Source organism: Cnephaeus nilssonii (assembly GCF_951640355.1).
Source record: "Cnephaeus nilssonii genome assembly, chromosome: 11".
Taxonomy (NCBI): domain Eukaryota; kingdom Metazoa; phylum Chordata; class Mammalia; order Chiroptera; family Vespertilionidae; genus Cnephaeus; species Cnephaeus nilssonii.
The window spans coordinates 90,127,401-90,150,826 of record NC_137082.1 but is presented as its reverse complement, the minus strand read 5'-3'; positions in this window follow the sequence as shown (position 1 = coordinate 90,150,826).

Here is a 23,426-nt window from a genome sequence, read left to right as displayed (position 1 = left end):
ACACTTGGTCACCTGAAGCATTTTTCAAAATGTAAATATTTCTTCATGCCCTGGAAACGTCATACAGTAAAGACGCCTAGTCTGACCTTTTCAATATTCTCTATTTTGTCTGGTTGTCTGTTCCAATCACAGGTTCCTGTGGTGGTAAACAGAAAAGTTGGGTATGGCAAGCGAATCAAATTACAGAGTACTGAAAAGGTCATAGAGGGACGGTTTTGACTTCACAGGACATCAGAGGTAGGGGTGGGGGGAGATTTGTAATGTTTGGAAAATGAATTATTGTCACCTTGTGCATGTTTCTAACAAATAACTAGTAAAAGCCAATGACAAACTTTCTTTTGTTTACCCCAATGTTTAAATTACTTCTGGACTACATCTGAAAAGTCAGTAAGCATTTTCTTCCTGCAGATTTAATGTAGGTAATTCTATTTCCCTTCTAATGCACAGTATATCAAATCCTCTCGAGCAGGAAACCTTTATTGTGTCCGTGAAGATAGGGGTTAGCAGCCGACAACTGCATAATGGTGTGAATGTCCTGCTATCCTTCCATTCAGAAGGTGCCTTAAAATATTGAATAATAGGCCCAGGTGGGAGATGAACTTTACGTGGTTTATTTTATTCTACCGCATTGAATTTTTCCACATGAATACTCTCACTGCAGTGAGTTTACAGAAGGTTTTGGCCACAAATTCCTGTAGAAAATACTAGGTTACTCTAATTGTATGCATTTCCTACTCCATCTCTGGACTATCTCTGCTAAGCAGCTATGTTATTTATCTTCACATTGCCATTAGCTGTGAGTTTCCAATAAATATTAAGTAGTAAAACTATATTTATTGAATGAATAATACAATTTTAAATCTCCCTGACAACATGTACCTATTTGCAAATGTCAGAAATTCATAAAATCTGTTTATTTTCATCGGAATCAATTTATTCCGTATTTTCTTTAATATAAAAATAAAATAAAATCACCTCTATAGCAAATGCTATTTGTTGCAAACCTAACATGTAGTTTCTTCTTTTTCTTCCTTACTTTTAAAAGACCCCTGATTTTGTTTAATTGACACATTCTCTCTCTTCTTACACAGACCTTGTCAATCATAGAAAAAGCTGAATTCATCCTACAGCCCAGAGGTGGGTCCTGGTCAGTTGCAATCACACCGTGCAGTTAATACAGAAACAGGCCTTGCTGAATCAGGACACAGGACAGAATATTCCCAATATTAATTTTACTAATTAGCCCAGCTGGCATAGCTCAGTGGTTGAGCATTGACCTATGCACCAGGAGGTCATGGTTAGATTCCTGGTTGGGGCATGTGCTCAGGGTTGCGGGCTCAATCCCCAGTGGGCAGTATGCAGGAGGCAGCCGACCAGTGATTCCCTCTCCTCATTGGTGTTTCTATCTCTCTCTCTCCCTCTTCCTTCCTCTCTGAAATCAATAAAAACATATTTTTATTTCCTTATTGATTAAGGTATTACATATGTGTCCTTGTTCCCCCATTACCCCCACCTCCCATTCATGCCCCAACCCCCTGTTGTCTGTGTCCATTGATTAGGCTTATATGCATGCATATAAGTCCTTTGGTTGATCTGTCCCCCTCCCCCCACAGTCCCCTACCTTCCCTGAGGTTTGACATATTTTAAATAAATAGATAGATAGATGATAGATAGATAGATAGATAGATAGATAGATAAAATATAAAGGTAGGTACACGTCTTCTATTGATCAGCTCTAAATGAAAATTAACTTATCCCGTGGCTGTTAAAGAAGCCAGATCTTTCACACTAGATCTGAAAAAAGCCAGTTGCCCTGGGTTCGGCTAATAACCATCTGACAAACATAAGAGCGATGAGAACGGGGCTACGGGGCTTGATAAAGTGAAACAGAATCTCGGAGGAACAGGCAGGAGGCAGATCGACCACACTTGGTCCTTGTCCTTCTTTGGAAAGTTCGGCTGTAGGAGGAAATGTTTCCACTGTCCTCCGAGTGCATTTGAAACGGGATTTATGTTCTCTATAGTTGTGAGCAAGGAAAAGCAGCGAACCTAAAGGTGTCTTTGCTTTTAACTTTAAGTGGGGCGTACAGGAGGCAGCCAATCAATGATTCTCTCTCCTCATGGATATTTCTATCTCTCTCTTCCTCACCCTTCCTCTTTGAAATCAACAAACATATACTTAAAAAAATAAAAAATAATAAAAATGGCCACTGAATACCTAGTGTCTTAAAATGTGTATATGATTAATGTTATTCTGCTTAGCTCATTTCATAGATGAATTATTTCCCTTACCAACATCAACTTTCACGTGTGTCAGTGCAAAAAAATAAGAATGATGTATTCATCTACTGTTTTTCAGTCATGAAACTTTGAGTATCCAAATTGTAACTGATCCTCATTTTTTCAGTATAACCAATCAAGATTCATTTAGTCTTTGACAGGTCACTGTGTGCATTTCAAAGTAATTGAATAAAGTTTTATGAAGCCTTATGATTCAGACATTTATTATGTCAGACCTCAATTCTTCCAAATAATTTCACCTCAATTATTCACTCATCTCTAGAAGCCTATGCATCTTTTGGACATTTTTCCAATTTTAAGCACAATCATTACAAGTGCATTTTATGGCTTTTGTTTCTAAAAGTCTCTAGAGATAAATGGACTAATTTGGAGGTGTTTTATTTTATAAAAGCATGAAATAGTAAGTAACATAAGAGGATAATTACTAATTTAATTCAGAATTGCCATTAAAATGAGCTTTGTACCCTTTCATTTATTCATTAGCCTAATGTGGAAACCAAAGGTTGTTTAGCACAGCCTTTTCCAAATCATTTTAAAACACTTAGCAATGAAAATTTATATCCTAAAACATGTCTTAAAACCCAAGGTTGGAAACAAAAGTTAACCAGTGAAAATTTCAAAGATGGAAACAAAGGAACAGTATGGGAAATGGGGGAAATGGTTAAGGCTGTACAGCTTGAATGAACACTTCTCCAAAGAGGACATACCAATGGCCAATAGAAATAGGAAAAGATCATCATCTTCACTAAATCGCCCAAGAGATTCAAATTAAATTCACATTTTGTAGACAAAAGACCTCACACCTGTCAGAATGGCTACCATCAATAAAACCATAAATGAGAGGTGCTGGCGAGGGTGTGGAGGAAAGGGAACTCCCATGCATTGTTGGTGGGACTGCAGACTGGTGCAGCCATTGGGGAGAACCGTATGCAGTTTCCTCAGACAATTAAAAAGGGAGCTGCCTATGACCCAGGTATTCCACTTCTGAGGACTTATCCAAAGAAACCCAAATACTGATTTGAAAGAACAATTGCAGCCTGACATTTATCGCAGCATCATGCGCAATAGCCATGACATAGAGGCAGCCCACAGGCCCACCACTGGACGAGTGGATAAAACATGGTAGCACGTACACACCAGGCAACATTATTTGACCATTCAAAAGAATGAAATCTTACCGTATTCAACAGCATAGATGGGCCTAGAGGGTGTTATGCTCAATAAAACGAGTCAATCAGAGAAAGACAAATGACATACGGTTTCACTTATATGTGGAACCTAAAGAACAAAATAAATGGACAAACAAAATTGGAACAGACTCATAGACCCAGAGAGCGAACTGGTGGTTGCCAGAGGGGAGAAGGGTTGGGGGACTGGGTGGAAGAGGTAAAGAGATTAAGAAGTACAAATTGTAGTTATCAAATAGTCCCAGGGATGTAGTAAAACATAGGAAATATAGTCCATAGTATTGTAATAACTATGTATGGTGCCACTTGGGGTACTGGAAATATTGAGGGGAGCTAGGCATAACGTATATGATTGCTTAATCACTAAGCTGCACACGTGAAGCCAAAACAAATAAAATGGGGGGGGGGGGGTGGGAGATGCTGTCACAATTCTTAAAATGAAAGAATAATTTGCCTGAATCTTATCAATAACAAGAAAATCATTTTGAAGTGTTTAAACAACGTACCTAAGTCTGAGCAACATTAGCTAAATTCTGGCCTTCTAAAATTACTAGATATTAGATAATACAATGTAAACTTTTATGTTTTAAACTAGAGGCCTGGTGCACGAAATTTGTGCATGGGGAGTGGAGGTGTGTCCCTCAACCCAGCCTGCATCCTCTCCAATCTGGGACCCCTCAAGAGATGTCTGACTGCCCTCTCACAATCCAGGTCTTCTGGCTCCCAACCGCTCGCCTGCCTGCCTGATTGCCCCTAACCACTTCTGTCTGCCAGCCTGATCGATGCCTAACTGCTCCCCTTACTGCCCTCCCCTACAGGCCTGGTTGCCCCCAACTGCCCTCCCCTGATGCCCCAGGAAACCCCTAATTGCCCTCCCTTGCCAGCCTGGTCATCCCTAACTCTCCTCCCCTGCAGGTCTGGTCCTTCCCAACTACCCTCCCCTGCAGGCCTGGTCCCCCCAACTGCCCTCCCCAGTGACCCAGGACGCCAAGCCTTCCCACCCATCTCCCACTCTGCTCTGGGATGATCCAGGATGCCAAGCCTTCCCGACCATCTCCCACTCTGTGCTCTCCTGCTCAGCTCTCCCGTCAGGCTTGGCATCCTGGTTTGCTGGGGTGATCCAGGATGCCATGAACCCCACACACACACATTCTCTGCAGGCTCCATGGCTCTGGCCAGCACTACCATTTTGGCTCGTCAATTTGAATATTCCCTCCTTATTGGCTGTGGGTGCATCCATCTTTATCACGAAGTGACAGTTAATTTGCATGTTACGCTTTTATTAGATAGGATGAACTGGAATAAAATCATATCATGTCTAAAGTTTTAGGCAACTACTTCTATTCTTTACTTGTATTCTTTAAAATTTGACCTAGATGCTTATACCTTTTTTTCCTAATGAAATACTTATTTAAAATATTATTTAAATGAATTATTATTTTACATCATTTTGTAGTAAGGCACATATTATAGACAAAATACTTATATTTTTATGATAATGATTACCCAACATATTCTATTTGTTGTGTAATATGTTATCCATAAGCCACCAGATGGGAGAAAAAAAATAAAATGGGCACTAATGAAATAACACTGCTGTCATTTCTCCTTCGGAGGAGTGGACTTTTAACCTTGCCACGTACACATAAGTGGACCACAGATTTTAGCAGACAGGAATGTTGTCCCCAATTTATTATTTGTGCTCAAATATCCACCAAAATCCAATTGCCAGGAATTGGCTGGAAAGATGTGCTGAGTTACTGTTTCAGAGCATGAGTCGAGTGTTCAGCAGAGAAAACAATATAATAGAGTGCATACATGCTTGCCAAGGGTAGCCAAGCAATGTAAAATCGGATGCCTTGTAATCTGATCATGTTTGGAATGCTTGTGCTATGGCTAATTATAGCGAAATGCTGAGCTTTGCTCTCTGAGTTCCAAGTCTCTAGCAATCCGGTTCTATTATCAAGGGAGAAGTTATTTTATGGAAAACAAATAATCTCGGGATAAGCATAATCACTGTTATCTCACTAAGTCAAGACGTATTGGGACTCTGATTCAGGTATAGCACCTGCTAAACTCATTTCTTGAAACTGCTCCATCTCCCCAAACCCAGAACTCTCGAGTTTCCCTTTCTGATGAGAGTATCTGACCTTCCCAGAATTTGCACTGCCTTACCGTATTGTATTTTTTCTGCATCGTTATATTTTTTACCTTTTCTATTATCTCCTTTAACTTTTTAAAGATCTTTAATCACTTTAATTTGTAATATTCAGTATTCTACCATTAGATTATCCTTTTAAGTGAAAAATCTGTGTATTTTACTTTCTGTATTTTGTTTGACATTTTGTGTTGAGATGCATGTGACACATAAAATTGTGTAATTTTTAGGTGAACAGCATACTGATTTGATACACATGTATTACATATAATTGCCACTGAAGCAGTAGTTAGCACCTCTATAACATCACATAATTATCATTTATGTTTTGTGGTTTGAGTAATTAAGACCTAGTCTCTGATTTTTACATTTTGGCCCGTTTGATTGAAAGTCCTAGTTGAAAGTCAAGGTAACTGACTGTGGTGCATCCGCGAGTTAGTGGGATGCTGCGGTTCACGCTTATTACCTCGATGACAGCTGAGCTGAGGGAGCTGCACGTGGACTTGTGCCTTCCGCACAGTTCCAAAGTCCTGGTCCACAGTGAACAACCTAAATACGCGTGGGTCAGATGAAGTCATCACCAAATGACTGAGGGTATGGAAAACTGTGAACGTGTACATTTTTAACATTTTTAAGGAGTAATAATGGTTTTCTTTCCTGAAGTTTTATATGGCAGTACATTGTTTGGATACTTTAGTGTAGTATAACAGTGCAACTTTGAATATAGGTCCCCATTGAAACTACTTCCAATGACATTTTATCCCACGGAGAAGAATAGAAAGGGTTTCATTTATAAATATACTTCCCATAGGTTGAAATAAGGCATGTGGGCCTGTTTTAACACTGGTGTTTCCGGGGTCATTCCCAAAGTAAACGACTGTACACAATCCGTATAGCACAGTCGTCTTCTGAGGGAGCCCAACCAACTTCATCTACGTTTAAACAACAAACGAAGGTTGGATATATTTGCCAATCTTTGTATGTGACTTTAATTATTTAATTTTAAATAATTATATTTATATAATTTTTCTGTCTAGTTGTTTATTTGTTAGTACAGCAATTGCCTTGACCTTTGTCATGTTATTCAACTCTTCTGAGCTTTTCTATTCCTATCTGTTGAATGGGAATGATAATAGTACCTACTTTTAAAAGCCATTGTGGTTATTCATGCATATACTAGTATATGGAGAGAGAGTGGGGTATATTTTTATTTGATGATTAGATAATCTTTTGCTATCTTACAAGGTTTATTTCAACTGAATCAGTTACTGCTCATGATATTATGAATAATTTTTTTAAAATGTTTAGCTCTGTTAATCAGGAACTCTGGAGCCCATGAACACTGCATGATTAGAAATAAAGTAGGAGAAGCACATTTTTTATTATTTTAAAAAAATATTCACTAAGGCAGATCTCCAGTGCACTTATAACCGAAAGTATGCGTATTCGGTATACAGTACAAAATTCAAAGTAAGTACCTTCATGTGGGGCTAGGGCATTGGCTTTTAAAACCAAAAATTATTGCACTGAATTCTGATGAAATCCATCACAGCTTTGATACTTGACCTCGTTTTAAAAAGCTAGGTGCTTTCGTGATGAAAAGAGTACTTAATTTAATGACTCAACTTCCAAAAATAATGAAAATGCCTTCGCTGAATTTCACTGGAGTATGAGATTCTCATCCTGATGACTCCCTTGTACAGACCACATCTTATTTTCCTGTGCATCATTGTTCCACCACAGAACGTGCCAAGCTCTCACCCCATCGCCTGTCAGAGAGTGCCCCCACTGTTTTGTTAAGTTTAATGCCAAGTTGCAGGTCAATGTCTAGAAATGTTTCTAAGTGAACAGCTCTGTGGGGGTAGCGAAAACATATGGAGTCAAATACGTTCCTAGAGCATTGCTCAGCGATATGTGACAGTAGCATGCTCAGCGCAGGTGAGGTGTGCTTCCTCCGAGACGTGTGTGTGGAGATGCACCTACTAGTATGTGCTCAGCTGCTCTCCCCGGTGAGGCTGCCTGAGCCGGCAGGTGTGGAAGTCAGAACCAGCCATTGGCATCGGAGGGCTCTGTATTATAACCGTCAATCTCCTCTTGTGCTTTGGGTTTTGAAAGGGATGATCTAAAACTTTGTCATTTAAAAGCTATTTTACTTAGACTCATTCTAAGAACGGAAATGACTGGGTAATTTCTGTACGTGAGTGGGCTCTGAAACATGTGATGATCAGTGCTCCCACTTCAGTCCTGAGGATGGATGGCAGGAGGGCATGAGGTACGGGCGACGGGGTTCCATATACCGCCAGGATAGCTATGGGATGGGAACGGTGCGATGGAGACAGGCCCTCGGGCTCCTGATCCTTTGCATGAAATGCTCTTCGGGTCCCTGACTTTAGTCATCGTATTGGACAATTCATATCACCAATTATTTTTATCTCAATTGAACCGTCATCCCTATTAAAAAAAAGAAAGACCCATTCCACTGAGAGTAATTAGATGGTTTACTTCAACACAACAAAATAAATGCAACTTTAAAAGACAATGACTAAAGCTGACAAATGTTTTCGACATTGTCACATGCAATCACCTCATTTCTCTCCGTGACACTTATTCTCTTGCGGATGGTGCTACCAGATGTTAATGTGGTATAAATGAACATGTCACTTTTCTCATGCCTGTGTTGACAAGTGTTAAAGAATACGGCTTAAGAGGAACATGCTATCTGACCGTTACCTGTCTTCCTCTGTTATATCAAGTTATTGTGCTGCCCATCCAGCCTCTAGTATCCTCTCAGAGGGTCGCATATGGCACCTAACTCAAAACTCAGAAATATTATTTGATCCGCCCCAGTTCTGAAACGTGTGCTGTCCGCCTAGAATAGAGATTAGCAGACCAGTGCTCCAGGGCACAAGGAAGGAGGCAAGAGGCATCCATCTCTTCCAGGCGCTGCATTCTTGTCTATTTTTATCAAATAAATTCATTCCTTGATGCTTTCGTACTTTATCATTGCTTGCAGGAAGCTTTTTAGAAATGAGGCATAATTAAAGCTATTAAAATATCACCATTACAATACATCACATCTTAATTCACAGCATGCATTTCAGTTGATTTTAGCAAATTGCATGTGCTGTGCACCTGACTGACCCTCATCAAGTGGTCTCACAAGGTGACCATTCCATAACGTGTGTGTGTGTGTGTGTGTGTGTGTGTGTGTGTGTGTGGTAAGTGGTATGGGAGCTGAATTGCATTTTCAGGACAGATCTTAAGAAAATAAAATGATCAGCACTCAAATACACATTACAATGTCAGAGCACTTTTATTACTCCTGTGCATAACCATTAAAGGCTCTTTGAAATCCACCTCACTATGAGACAACATAAACACCATTCCAGGCTGGCATTGTGCACTCTGCATGGCAAGGTAAGAATAAATGATACATTTGATTTTTTCCTGTGGACTTTAGTGTTTATGGAATACTATAGTTTATCACAAGATGCATGGATGCTTCTTTACTTAGGACTTTACAAAAATAGTATCTTTGGGTCTATGAAACCTATATAAGAAAAGGGTAATATGCAAATACCAAATGGCAGAACAACCCAACAACCAATCAAAGCGTAATATGCTAATGATATGCTAAGGCTGCTCCACTCGCTACTGACCACCAGGGGGCAGACAGTCAACTGACCACCAGGGGGTAGACAGTCAACTGGTCAACTAGTTGCTATGACGTGCACTGACAATCAGGGGGCAGATGCTCCGACCCATAGGTTAGCTTGCTGCTGGGGTCTGGTTGATCAGGACTGAGCAAGATGGGCCAGACATGCCCTGGAGCCCTCCCACGCCCTGGATCCCTCAGAGAGCCGGTTTCAGCCTGATCCTGCAGGCCACTCCCCTTGGGAGGGTGCCAGATGCAGGACTCATGGCTGGCTCAATCAGTCCCTCTCCTGATTGGGACTGATTGGACGTGAGCCCACGGCAGGCACAGTGGGGCCAGGATGAGCAGGAGCGGCAGGTAGGAACTGCAGGCGGCGTTGGACTGCGGGTTTTGGCCCGATCCCCGCAGGCCACCCAGAGGGGCCCCACCTGTGTACGAATTCGTGCACCAGGCCTCTAGTATATTGTATTTTTAATGAAATCCTGTCTTCGTTATTTCTGGTGCATACAGTAAACTTGGCCTGGTGAAATGTGAACAGTTTTAGCTTTTGTTACATGATAGGCGGTTGCTCTCCAGAAAGAGTAAACCAGATCTGAGTGTCTTCAGTCAGTCGTGGCAGGATTGGTTCTATCTCTTTCATTTGCTTTGGCTACTTTAATGCGTTCTTTAGTTGTGCTGGAAGAGTCTGTGACTGCATCTCAGTGTCACTGAATCTGTGCATTCCTCTAATGTAGAATCTGTAATGCGTTACGTACTCTAGCCATTTCTGTCTTTCCTCTCCGTGAAATATTGTGTAAAATGTTGTATTTGCTTAACTCCTTTTTGTTTAGAAAACAGAATTTACTCAGATTGAACTAGTCTGTAGGCACCAATTGGAACATATTAAATTATTTAATAACACACCTTATACTGTTTTGTTGTATCTCAATGTATAATAAATAATATCACGCAACCCCAGCAAATTCCTCCCTAGAGCAGTGCCCCTTTGAGTCACCATAGGGGCCTTAGGAGGGTCTTCTAAGACGTGTTGTGCTGCAGACCCACAGACACGCGGTCTCCCCTGCGCCCACACTCTCGTGAAATGTTCAGAAGAGGCCAGCCCATGGAGACAAAACATAGCTTGGTGGTTGCCAGGGGCTAAAAGGAGCAGGACACGGGAGTGACTGAGAACAGGCCTGGGTTTCTTTCTGGGGTGATGAAAGTATTCTAAAATTAGACTAACGCCATGAACACACACCTCTGTGAATATACCACTGGGCTGTACATTTAAAAAGAGCACATTTTATGCTATGTGAATCGTGCCTTTATAAAGCTTTTATAAAAAGGGAATTACTTAAGCCCTGCCAGCATGGCTCAGTGGTTGAGCATAGACCTATGAACCAGGAAGTCACAGTTTAGTTCTTGGTCAAGGCACATGCCCAGGTTGCGGGCTCAATCCCCGGTGTGGGGCTTGCAGGAGGCAGCCAATCAATGACTCTCATCATTGATGTTTCTCTCTCTCCCCCTTCTCCCTCTCCCTCTCCCCCTCTCAACCCCTCTCCCTCTCACTCTCACTCTCTCCCTCCCTTCATCTCTGAAACCAATAAAAATATATTTTTTAAAAAAGTGAATTACTTGAGAAATAATTTTACATTTCTCTACTCCTTATCAAAAATAAAGCTTTAATTTTTCTTTAAATTCAAAGAAATCTTTATAATAATTATAATAAATTTTAATAGTGTTTTGTTACTTCAACTCTTGGCACTTCAAGGATGAGGATAATTCGTGGTCACATGTATTCCGTCCAACATGAATCCCTGCTGGTGTGTACACAGTAGAGTTGCTTGGAGATTCTTAAATCTGTGGAGACAGCATCTCAACCCGATTCCAGAGGGAAGGCATTGGGCACTGTAATTCTCAGACTAAGTAACAGTGAAATGGGCTCGTTGTCCTTTTACGAACATGGGAGCCATGATCTCCTTGGTAAAGATGCAGCGAGAACGTGGTGGGCATGGAAGAAGGACTGTTTCTGATTGTGACCCTCCGCTGCTCCGGTCAGCCTCGCAGCACTGGGTTCTCATAGCAGAGAGGAAGAAACTCTCCCACGTACCAGGCACCGCACGTTCCCTAGTGAAATGTGACCTATATCTGCACACCTAACGAAGATATCAGGTTATTAAATTTAGAATTGTTAGAAAAATAAGGATGTGAAGTGATCATCTAAGTTGACTTTTTACGGTTAATACAAAGAAATCAGAAACAAACGCTTGAAGTGGTTTGCTCAGTTTAAATCTATTTAGCAGAAATATCAGGTCTTTTAATTTCTCCCCTTCCCACATTAACCCAAAGCAGTCCCCCACAAACACCTAAATCCCCTTAATTAATTAAAAATTTGATATAAATTGCACTCATATTTTTTTGTTACTGAGAAAAAACTATGTGAGTCCCATCAGTAATCCTCATATTTGATGTATATTAAAACATTTAATCTATAAAACTATAATATATATATATTCAAGAGAATAGGGTATTCAAAAGGCTTGGTATATTATAAATAAGAAAATTGATCCTCAACAATGTTAACCAATATTCTTTTATATATATACTAGAGGCCCGGTGCATGAAATTCGTGCATGACGAGGGGGGTGTCCCTCAGCCCAGCCTGCACCCTCTCCAATCTGGGACCCCTTGAGGGATGTATGACTGCCCATTTAGGCACAATCCAGGACTGCTGGCTCCAAACTGCTTGCCTGCCTGCCTTCCTGATTGCCCCTAATCACTTCTGCCTGCCAGCCTGATCACCCCCTAACCACTCCCCTGCCAGCCTGATTAATGCCTAACTGCTCCCCTGCCAACCCGGTCGCCCCTAACTTCCCTCCTCTGCCAACCTGGTCACCCCTAACTGCCCTCCCCTGCAGGCTTGATCGCCCCAACTGCCTCCCTTGCAGGCCTGATCCCTCCCAACTGCCCTCCCTTGCAGACCTGATCCCTCCCCTGCTGGCCATCTTGTGGTGGCCATCTTGTGTCCACATGGGTGCAGCCATCTTGTGTGTTGGAGTGATGGTCAATTTGCATATTACTCTTTTATTAGATAGGATATGTTTTTATTGATTTCAGAGAGAGGAAGGGAGAGAGGGAAAGAGATAGATATATAAATGATGAGAGAGAATTATTGATCAGCTGCGTCCTGGACGTCCTGTACTGGGATCGAGGCCTGACCAGGAACCAGGAATCAAACCCTGACCTCCTGGTTCCTGGGTCAATGCTCAGCCACTGAGCCATACCAGCAGGACCCCAATATTCTTCAAGTCACACAGCTTTTAGGTCTCCAAGAGCTAGAAACTTCATTTCATTCAAGCTGCATCCTCAGAGTTCTACTTGTCGTACTCTGCTAGCTCGTGGGCCTAGAGAATTCCATGGCCATGCAATTTAAATAGACGTATGAAAAGGCATCGTCCTGCTTGTTGGAAGAGGATGCGAGTTGCAATTAAGAACATGCTCCACGGCATACGTAGTTCCCATATGACTGCTGTGGAGTCGAGATGGTGCGTTTATGAGAAAGGAAGTCATGTGAACTGTAACCTTCCAAAATGGAATGTTCCCGTGGAGTGACTGAAACATCAAAAATGCTAATAGGAAAATGGCGTCACAGTAGGTGTTGTTTATGAAAACGTCACTGTGTGTTCTGCATTGCTTTGATATAATTGTTGAATTTCAGACCTTTCAGATGTGTTCACTGAACAAGCTAATTCAGCAGACAAGCTGTCATTAAGCTGTACTGGTGGGAGGCCTATCAGATTTGCAGGCTTTTAATAGTTTAAACATTCCATCAGCCGTCATTTAAAAACTTCACTGTGCATAGCAGTCATTTACAACGTAGCGGCATATCAGCACCATTAGTGTGAAGTCTTTTTCTTAACCCTTCATGCACAAGTAACACTTTAGGGAAGGAGTGTGATAGTATTTCAAGTGGGCTTTTTTTGTATTACCATAATGTTTTCTCTATAACATAATTCTAGTAGACACTCAATAAATATTGAGCGAAGGTCATTTGTATTATATTTTAAAAGTTTCACCTTGGGGAGTGAAATAATATATTTGACACAACCACACACAAAAATAAATTCAAATCAAAGCAGGATAAAGAACAAAGTATAAAATACTATCTTTTTATTTAATCTTCTAATTTTTAAAATGCATAATAAAATGTATGTGATTACTATGTAATTTTTCAAAATATACATTTTTGTTTTTTTAATTATCACCTTAATTTGTAATAAAATAATTCTTTTCAACTCACATATTTCTTAGAAATAATAACAATTATTCTCATTGTTTAGAGAGGATGCTGTAAAAAGTATGTAAAAAAGCACAAAGCTTCTAGCCAAAACCGGTTTGGCTCAGTGGATAGAACGACAGCCTGTGGACTGAAAGGTCCCAGGTTCGATTCCGGTCAAGGGCATGTACCTTGGTTGCGGGCACATCCCCAGTAAGGGGTGTGCAGGAGGCAGCTGATCGATGTTTCTCTCTCATAGATGTTTCTGGCTCTCTGTCCCTCTTCCTTCCACTCTGTAAAAAATCAATAAAATATATTAAAAAAATAAAATAAAATAAAAATAAAAAAGCACGAAGCTTCTAAATAGGTAATCAGCGAGTGCATGGCATCATATTTATTACTTAATAGGTTCTAGGTGTGTGTCTTATACCTAAAAGCTCTTTAAAAGGTTATTAATTTATTAATTTACCCTTTAAAACCGTTCATCAGGGAAACAAATCACATTTCAGGAGCTGAGGTTGAAATATGGCCACCTGGCCGCTGGCTGCTGTCGCGTTTCCTCCAGGTTCCAAATCTCAAGTGCCCTGTGCCGAGCAGTGCTGTGACCTGTGACCGGGGCTGCTGGGGAGAGTCGGGCCGTGGGTGTCTGGGCCCTGGCGAGCCCTGGCGTGCAGCTTCCGGCCAGGCCGGCCAGCCCAGCGTGCTGCCCAGGAGCCGAGGACGAGGCCGCAGCTCTGGGGCTGGAACCACAGGGTGCTGGGCTCTGTGTGTGCCTGGCAGAGGGAATCAGATGAAGGCTAAATGAATGCAAAACCCATTGAGAAAGCCACAGTCCCTGTCTCCCCATAGCAGCCTTCCCTGGCAGCATGTTCCCACGTTCCGAGTCCTCTTTGCCTTCCAGGAACTGCAGTTCCTTCCTCAGAAGAGCAGTCCAGACCACCTAACGGCTCTGAGCCTCCAATCAGCGACCAGCGCACCGAGCCCTGGCCTCTTCAGGGACCCCAGCACCCTGGGACAAAGGGGGGTGAGTGGTCGCCTGTCCACTGGGCACCGCCACCCTCCCCCTGAGGCCTCCTCTGCATTTCAGTGGTCTTCTCTGCTTGGCTTCGGGGTGAGTTCTCTCCAGGGAGACTGAAAGCGGAAGGGAAGGGGCGTCAGGATGATGGAAAGGGTTGCAGCCATGATGTTCCCAGCAGCTTCTGGAAGCACTGATCCTCATCCCTCTCCCACTCCCTGCACGGACTAGCGAGGCCTTGGGAATGGACCGGCACGGAGCCGGCTGGGACTCCCGGGCCCTTTAGTGAGCCGCCGGGTTAGGTCCTGCAGGAGTAGCTCCTGCACTTTGCTTTCCTGGCCTTCCTGCCGCAGGTGCTCTGATCTTGGGTGTCTCCCCTGGACCTTCGTTCCCCCCGCTTTTCCGACATTCACGTAAGCCCTCCTTCTTGTATCCGTTCACATCGCATTACTATGCACATAACACATCACCATGTATGCATCTAAAACACATACGTATTTCTCTGTTAGTCTGTCTGTTCCCGGTCCGACCTGACAGAAGTAGACCTCCTGAGTGAGCAGTCATCTGGTTTTGCCGGGAGATTCATCCCCGTACCCATCTGCTTCACCATATGCAGGCTGAGGCACAGGAATGATTTTGAAAAAATAAACTTCAGTGCCTGCCGGTGAGGGAGAGGGAAGTCATTGCTGAGACCCAGAATGATGACCTGACAGCCACATGTGGGGAAGATCACAAAGAAAACAAAGTAGTGGAATACTGATATTATCCAGGAGGCTGGGGATATTTGCATGTAGACCTCACATTGCAAAGAATGGCGAGGATCCAAGAACACTCCACGAAGGGACCGCGGGCTTTGAAGAGGACTCCGGACCAAAGGTCACGTCAAAATCCTGTTGAAATGAAAAGGGAGCGTACACCTCCACACACTCTGACAGAAGTATTGAATTCTGGGGATAAAAGGAAACAGTGATTTTTACTGTCTTTTCTGTGGAACGAACAAGAGGAAAAGGAAGTCATATCCATTGTACATCTCTGCCGCACGGCACATGGTTGTGCAGTATTCTCCGGGATTTCTGAGTTTCCTCAAATATTCTGTGTCCAGAGGGTCTTTCACTCGCCAGGAGGTCATTGGCGTGTCGTGGGCAAGGAAGCCTCTTCCTCGGCCGTCCTCGCCCTCCACTGCACTGAAGAGGAAGCCAGGGTCGCTGACACGCAGGGCTTCTCTGCATGTCCCAACGGCAGCATCGAGAGGAAATGCGTTCCCTAGATCGAGCTTCGTTATTTGATTTTTTTAATATTAAGATACAAATCTTAGGACATCACAGTTCTAGAAACCAAAATTTTCTATTACCCCTTTATTCTCTGCTAAAAATAGGCGTTTGTATTTATTATTTTTTAAAGTATGTGTATTTATTGATTACTTATAACATTCAGTATGAATGTGGTTTTTATTCCTCTGCATGTGAGATTTCACTTTTTTTCCATCTGACCAGAAGTAGATGGGGCAGAGATATGTTTTTTTCCAGCAGATTCATCTGCTAAAAGGCAGGGATGGGGATGTATTGTGCATAGATCCTTCTTATCTATCTCTCGACAGGAGAAAATGGCAAGACATATACCCAGTCATCATGCTGTTACTTTATATGACATGTATTTGGCAGACAACTTTTTATTCTTCAGCAGCAGCATTAAAACATCTGTTTTAGAAACAATTGTTGAAAAAAGATGCATGCCTTCCGTTTGCAAGTATAACATGTTCCAAATATTGTATATCCATGTGAAATTAGTATTTCTGATAAAAGCATGGCCACAGTTTATTTTGATGCTACATAAGATATAAGTGTGTAGCTATATTTTACCCTCGCACCATCAGTCGTCCGCCTGTTTTACCTGGTGAAGTGTGTTTAGAGTGATTTGTGTTTCTTCACAGGAGAAAGATGACATATATTGACTTTTTCTTTCTTTCCTCCTCCAAAATTTCATACAGATCCTTTTCAGTCAGACTTGGCTGCAGGTAGAGTCCATGTGGAAAAAAGATGAGGCCAGCCCTCAATGGACGTGGCCAAGAGCGAGAAATAGACAGTTTGCCTTTCCAAACGAATTCAGTGCTCAGACGAATACAGTGAAATTCATTCAATCCGTAGAACTATGTTTATTTTTAGAGTTTCTTCCTCTTTTATTCTTAATTTTCCCACTGGTGATGTGATATGCATTTATTTCACATTTACAAGCCAAGAATTCCTTTACTTGCTAAAATCTTCTGTTGTAGTATTTGGGAGATTCTTGCCAAACATAGTAACCTGGGGTGAGGTTAATGTTGGAAGTATCTCAAAATTTTAATACGTCAGATTATCTATATATATAAAAGCCTAATGTGCAAATTGTCAGGAGACCAGAAGTTCGATCGCTCACTATGACGTGCGCTGACCACCAGGGGGCGGCGAGGAATGAAGGAAGGCCCCGGCCAGCAGCTGGAAGGTCACAATCGGACCTAATCACCGACCAGGCCTAAGGGACCCTACCTGTGCACGAATTTCGTGCACCGGGCCTCTAGTTACTAATATAAAGAACTATTACACTGTTGGAAGGAGTTCATTAGGATCATGCAAACAAATTGTTAGGATTATTAAATCATGTCCAAACTCTACCAAAAACACACAGTTATTTACTAAACAACGTTTTAAAATAACTGTGTTTAATTTGCTCTGCGTTTGTCTTAAGTAGTCACTGTTGTCAGCTGGCCCCAGGGTTGTTGTAATTCTCTCCCTTAGATGAATTGGTGGCTATCTGTGTTCTAGCTGCATAGCCCCAACTTTTGGAATTTAATTGGGTCAGACTGTATCAGTCTCGGGGCCCATGGATTCTTCGTGATGACTATATCCATGTCAGATTGCTCCATGTAGCCAACAGTACACTGGACAACACAGAAGGCATGATAGAGCCCTCACTTACCCACACTTTGAAGCCAGAACATTTGCAACACCTGGGACAATGTTAAAGAAATCTGTTCCATGTATTCTGGCTGTTATGATTTCAATCTATTATTTTAAAAAGGTTTATTTGATTTCATTTCTCCCCATGAATTCATAATTGCCATTGATGTTCATCAATATATTTTGCATGCATACCACAGAACAGTATTTTATTTTCATTATTAAGAATTATTTAAAACTGTATCAAACCAGGAAATGTTCTATTAAAATATAATAGATTTGATTCATCTTCTAGGGTCTACATATAATAAAAATATAGTTCATTTAAATTCATTATTGTTTAATCCATTGTGTTTATTTGTAGGGCTGTATCAAAGACTTATTAAAGACCTATCTTTTATTGAATAGGTTTTTAAAAACTAGCTTTTCTTGTAGAATATGTTTGCTGACTCCCTGTATAGGATAATTTATCAAAAATCAAATTCACTTTAAAAAGATGTATTATTTTTAACTAAAGGTACCTCTCCATAAAAAAATAAGTAAATAAGCATATATATGTGGACACACACAAACACATGTATATATCATCAGACAAACATACATTTTAGTTGTGAAATGCTGAAAAAGGAATTCAGCATCCCAGTAGAAATCACTGCTTTCTTATCACTGTTATAAATCATGGGGCATTGCGAAACAGTTTACAGAGTTTAACCAACAGCACGAGTTGACAGGCTGCTGCTCTGTGCTAGAGGAAGAAAAGCATGTTGTTGTTGTTTTTATCCCTTTTACTCTCTAAACTCTATCTTCTTAGCCCTGGATACTGAGCACCTCCATCTCTTTACACAACTTAACTTTCCTAGGTTTCTTCTCCACTTTCTTTCTCACCATCAGAATACATCACATCAGTTACAAACCTGTTAACACAAACCTAATAACCAGCCGTAGAGTGCTCTTTGGAAGGCAGAGGAAAAGTGCTAGGGAAGTTTGACACATTGAAATGTTTACCTGTTGGCCTCGTTTTTTAAATCAATTTAAGAATATGGAAAATATGTATCCCACTTCTAGGAAAATGTCCCAAGAAATGAGAAGCGCCAATCAGAAAGGATATATGCCCCCCTCTGTTCATAGCAGCACCATTCACCATAGCTGAGGTTTGGAAACAGCCCAAGTGCCCATCAGCAGATGTGAATCCCTTTATTGAAGTCATTTAACTCTCCAACAAACTGAAAGTATGTTAGTGTAATTGGTTTTTGCATTTACACACCTTTTGCTTTTGTTTGTATGCACATTATTTTGTCCTTGTGGTTCCTTAGGAATAGTACTATGCTACTTAGATTTAAATAAATGACAGAAAATTCTTATAAATTTCACTTAACTTACACATTTGATATACTTGTAGTTTTCTCATTTAAACACTCAGAAAAGTGGCAACCCTGTGTGTTATGAGTTTACAATTACTAATTAAAATATATTTGCTGAACATTACCAACAAACTATTGGGCCTCTATTTTCATTTAATTTTTCTTCATCATATCATGCAAATCTAATTGTATAGAATAGAAGTAGGTATTGTTTACAATTATTTTTAATTGTGTAAAGTGAATACACTTGTTGTATATTACCATAATTCAAATTTAGATATTAAAAACAATTTATATTACTTACATTTATTCTTAAGTGAGGAGTAAGCTGATTTCAACACTCCTGGCCTTCTATTTCGGGGGGAATAGAAGGTTTATTATTTAAACCATTTTCTACCAGGCAATACAGTTAGTGGCTAAATCATATTGATCGCTCCTGGGATGGGGATGACTGCACTGAACATTGGATTATTAAAATAGCATACTCAGAAGGGTTAATATGATTTTAAATTATGCTTAGCTTTCTCTTATAGTGAAGTAGCTTATACTACTTGAATGATTATATTCATCTAAGACAGAGAAATATCAGCTATATTTAAAATAATATGCAAATCTTTTATTAGAGCAGGGTACTAATGAGGTCTTGCTGATTAGTTCTATTGTTAGAAATGCCCTCTGTAGTTTCACAGTGAGAATTAGCATGAAGCGAGTGCCAGAGGTTGGAGGGCGATGAAATAACTAAAAGATAGTCCCTGCCCTAGACCAACTTTCAATCCAATATTTCTTGAAACATTTCAACCTATGAAAATTAAACAGTGAGTAAAAGATCTATTTGAGGCTTCTCACAAATATATTTTATTCAATTTTTGGATATATTTTTGAATGATTTTTAAGCTACTATATGTTGTTCTCCATGTACAGCAAGCATGTCAAACTCAAAGGCTAACATGGACCAAATAAATGAGGCATGCAGCCCACAGGCCATGAGTTTGACATGCTTGAACAGAGTAAGCAACTTAATTATTGATTAAAAATAACCATGGCTTCTACTCATACTTCAAATCTTTATTTATATACTATCCTTTCTGAGTATTTTTACTAAAAAAATTAAAGTAGATGGAATATCTCTTTCATAGAGTTTTATTTTTCTTTCATAGAACCTAGTGATTAGTAATTATATATGTGTGTATATATAATTTTTGCATATATCAGTTTTTATTTTAATTATATATCCCCCACTCAGCCTTCTGACCTTTGAATGCACATACTGTGCCTAATTTGCTTAGAGTTCTAGCCCCAGAGCCTAGAATAGGGCATGGCATCCAGCATTAGAGGTTCAATAAATAGATTGTAATGCAAAACAACAACAACAACCAAAAAAAAAAACCCAGCAAAACATGTGTTTGTTTTTTTCATTTAAATTTTAAGTGGGTTGAACTGTCTTAATGTTTGGTTTTAATTTGCATACAGGTATAATTCTTTGCCAAAGCCCATACAATTTGGGGGGGGGGGGGAATATATAATAATGGAACATATTCTACAAAGAGAAAAATGCAATGGTAGCCCATATTTTTATGTATTGCCTAACGCTTCCTTTGGATAATTTCTTCTAACTTCATTAAGTTTGTTTTTTTCTTAATCTGAAGTATAAGGTCTAAAAGGCAAAATGCAAATACATTTTATAGTGACCTAAAGATAGTAATGTTTTATGCCAGAGGTCCTCACTCGATTGCTTCTTCTTACGTTGACCCATTTCTCCTCTCTTGATTAAAATAGTCTCATTTCAAACTTTAATCAACGTTTTTAAGCAGTTAAATATTTCAAGAAGCAAAAAAAGTGAATACTGAGATACAGAAAGTTTTATAAAATATTTCAATATGTTAATGTAAGTCAATTGCATGGTTTGTTCATTATAGGGTGCTCAGATCCTTTCCCTACCTCTGTCTGCTAAGCCAACACCAGGTGCAGTGACTGAACTGAGTTCAAGAGTCACAATGCCGGGTAATGGTTCTCTCTCTCATTATACATTATTGACAAGTGGTTTATTTGTAAATCAGAATCCCAGGAGCTATAGATCTTACTAAACATCACTAGTAATTCAAAAGATACAAACAATCACTCTGGTCAGGAGAAACATTCTTTTCTTGGAGAATTCTGAAACTAGTAAATGCCATTCTTAAAAATGTAAAAATATAGATCCTTCCAGATTCAGACATAATTTTGCTTTCAAGTTTAAGAGAGGCATTCTTCTTGAGCAATATCTGCAGAGGTAATGCTCATCTGAGGGAAGTTCTGTAGATTTTGGAAAAATCCTGTTGTGTAATTCATAAATTACACAGTTTACTTAACTAGACCACCATTGTCATATCCAACCATAAATTTCAGGTTTACTTACAAATAAATTATCTGACCACATATGGGATGATCTGCTAAAAACGTTTCATAGAGACCTGGCCGGTGTTATCAGTGGTTAGAGTGTCAGCCCCTACACCATGGGGTTGTGGGTTTGATAACCAGTCAAGGGCATTTTCCTAGGTTTGAAGTTTGACCCCCAGGCCTGTTCAGGGACACATGTAGGAGGCAACCAATCCATATGTCTCTCTTACATTCATTCATTCTCTCTCTCTCTCATTTTTTCTCTATCTCTCTCTCTGCCTCTCGTACTCTCTCGCTAAAAATCAAAGGGAAAAATATCCTCATAGATGGAAACTCTAATATTTTTCCATGAATAATAATATTAGCACTTCAACCAGGGACTCTGGTGGGAAATGGGATTATTGCATTAGCATGTTTCTAAGATTTACTTGAGGTCTTTAGTCCTTCCTTAATGTCCAGGTCTAGAGCAGATGTTTTACAGAAGTACTATTAACTCTCCTTCCACTAAGAAAAGCACTGGTAACTATCTGAGACCAGATTCAGCCAACATATAAAGGGTATCTAGGAATTACTCTTTTTGGATTCAATTACTCTTCTTGAAAATGCATAAATGATCATCCCAACCTTGCCTTATCTTAAAAGAGAAATTATTTTTTCTCCATAAAACCAAAACAACATATTGAATATCAGCACCCATACACAAACATCTATTCTGCCTAAATAATGATAAATAACCAGGTATTATTGAGCTGTCAAGTCATTTTTAATTATATATCTATATATCAATATATATATATATATATTTATATCTACATGTAAATATATATATAATCCTGAATATATATCCATATCTATATTAAATGCCTTCACTAGTATGTCTTTAAAGAAATCTTTGAAGAAAATATAACAGAGCCAGAATCAAGTTGACAGGAGTACGAGCGGTTCTATAGAGCTTCAAAAATAAGGAAGTAACTCCTTTGCCTCATTTTACTTCTATCAACTCCATCCCAAATCTTTCACATGAAAACTGAGATGCGAACTAATACTGTTTCTCCCTGTGCTGTTATTACCACTAGGTAGATCCTGTTATAAACAGATAAACTGTCGTTGACTGTTCCTGCTCTTTTCTTCCGTGTGTTAGGGCTTCTTTCATGCAACCACTCACCTCTGCGTGTGCAGGTTCCACAAGAAGGGTCGATGCAACACTGGCATCCTGTTTTATTGTCAAACTAGTGGTCCGGTGCATGAATTCATGCACATTGAAAGGAAATTAATTAGAAGAAACATTTTAATATCGCTATTCATCCTTTCTCTATAATACAAGTGTCAGCCAAATTCATGATTGACAATGATAGATTGAGACACACGCGTGCGATTGGCGCCAGTGAGAGCTTTATATGGATCACACGTGTGCGAGTCAACTTAGCCTTTTATAGATATAGAATAAACTTGCTTAATTAGACCTGCTTTCTGATGTAGCTAAACTTTTTCCAGCCCAGTGAAGCACCCCAACTTCTCTTTCAGGTAATTGTCAGCTACACAACATTACATATCAACACGAAGCACATTATTATTGTAGATCACGCAGGGAGAACAAATGGTAAAATATTTAACTGCAGCCCTAGCTGGTTTGGCTCACTGGATAGAGTGTCGGCCTGGGGACTGAAGGGTCCCAGGTTCGATTCCAGTCAAGGGCATGTACCTTGGTTGCAGACACATCCCCAGTGAGGGGTGTGCAGGAGGCAGCTGATCAATGCTTCTCTCTCATCAATGTTTCTAACTCTCTAGCCCTCTCCCTTCCTCTCTGTGAAAAATAAATAAAAATATATTTTAAAAAAATATTTAACTGCAGCAGTGTTTAACTATATTCTGCGCAGTGAGAAAACCTGAAGTCATTTTCAAGGTCCACCATTTCTTACTTCTTTTCAGTCGGGTCAAGTTTCTAAGCTTTCTAAATCTTCATCATCCAGCTAATGAAAGAAAATGGGATTCCACTAAGTCTCCTATCCACCTACTCCAGGACTTCGGTGAGGATCAAATGAGATGAGGCACGGAAAACGCTTCACAGACATTTGGTTAAAGTATGAGCTGTTTCCACCTGGCTATAAAGCAAGTCATGTTCCTGGGCTGAAGAAACTGCAAGGCAGCTAGTTGTCGCTAGGGAGAGGAAGCCGGGCATTGTGATG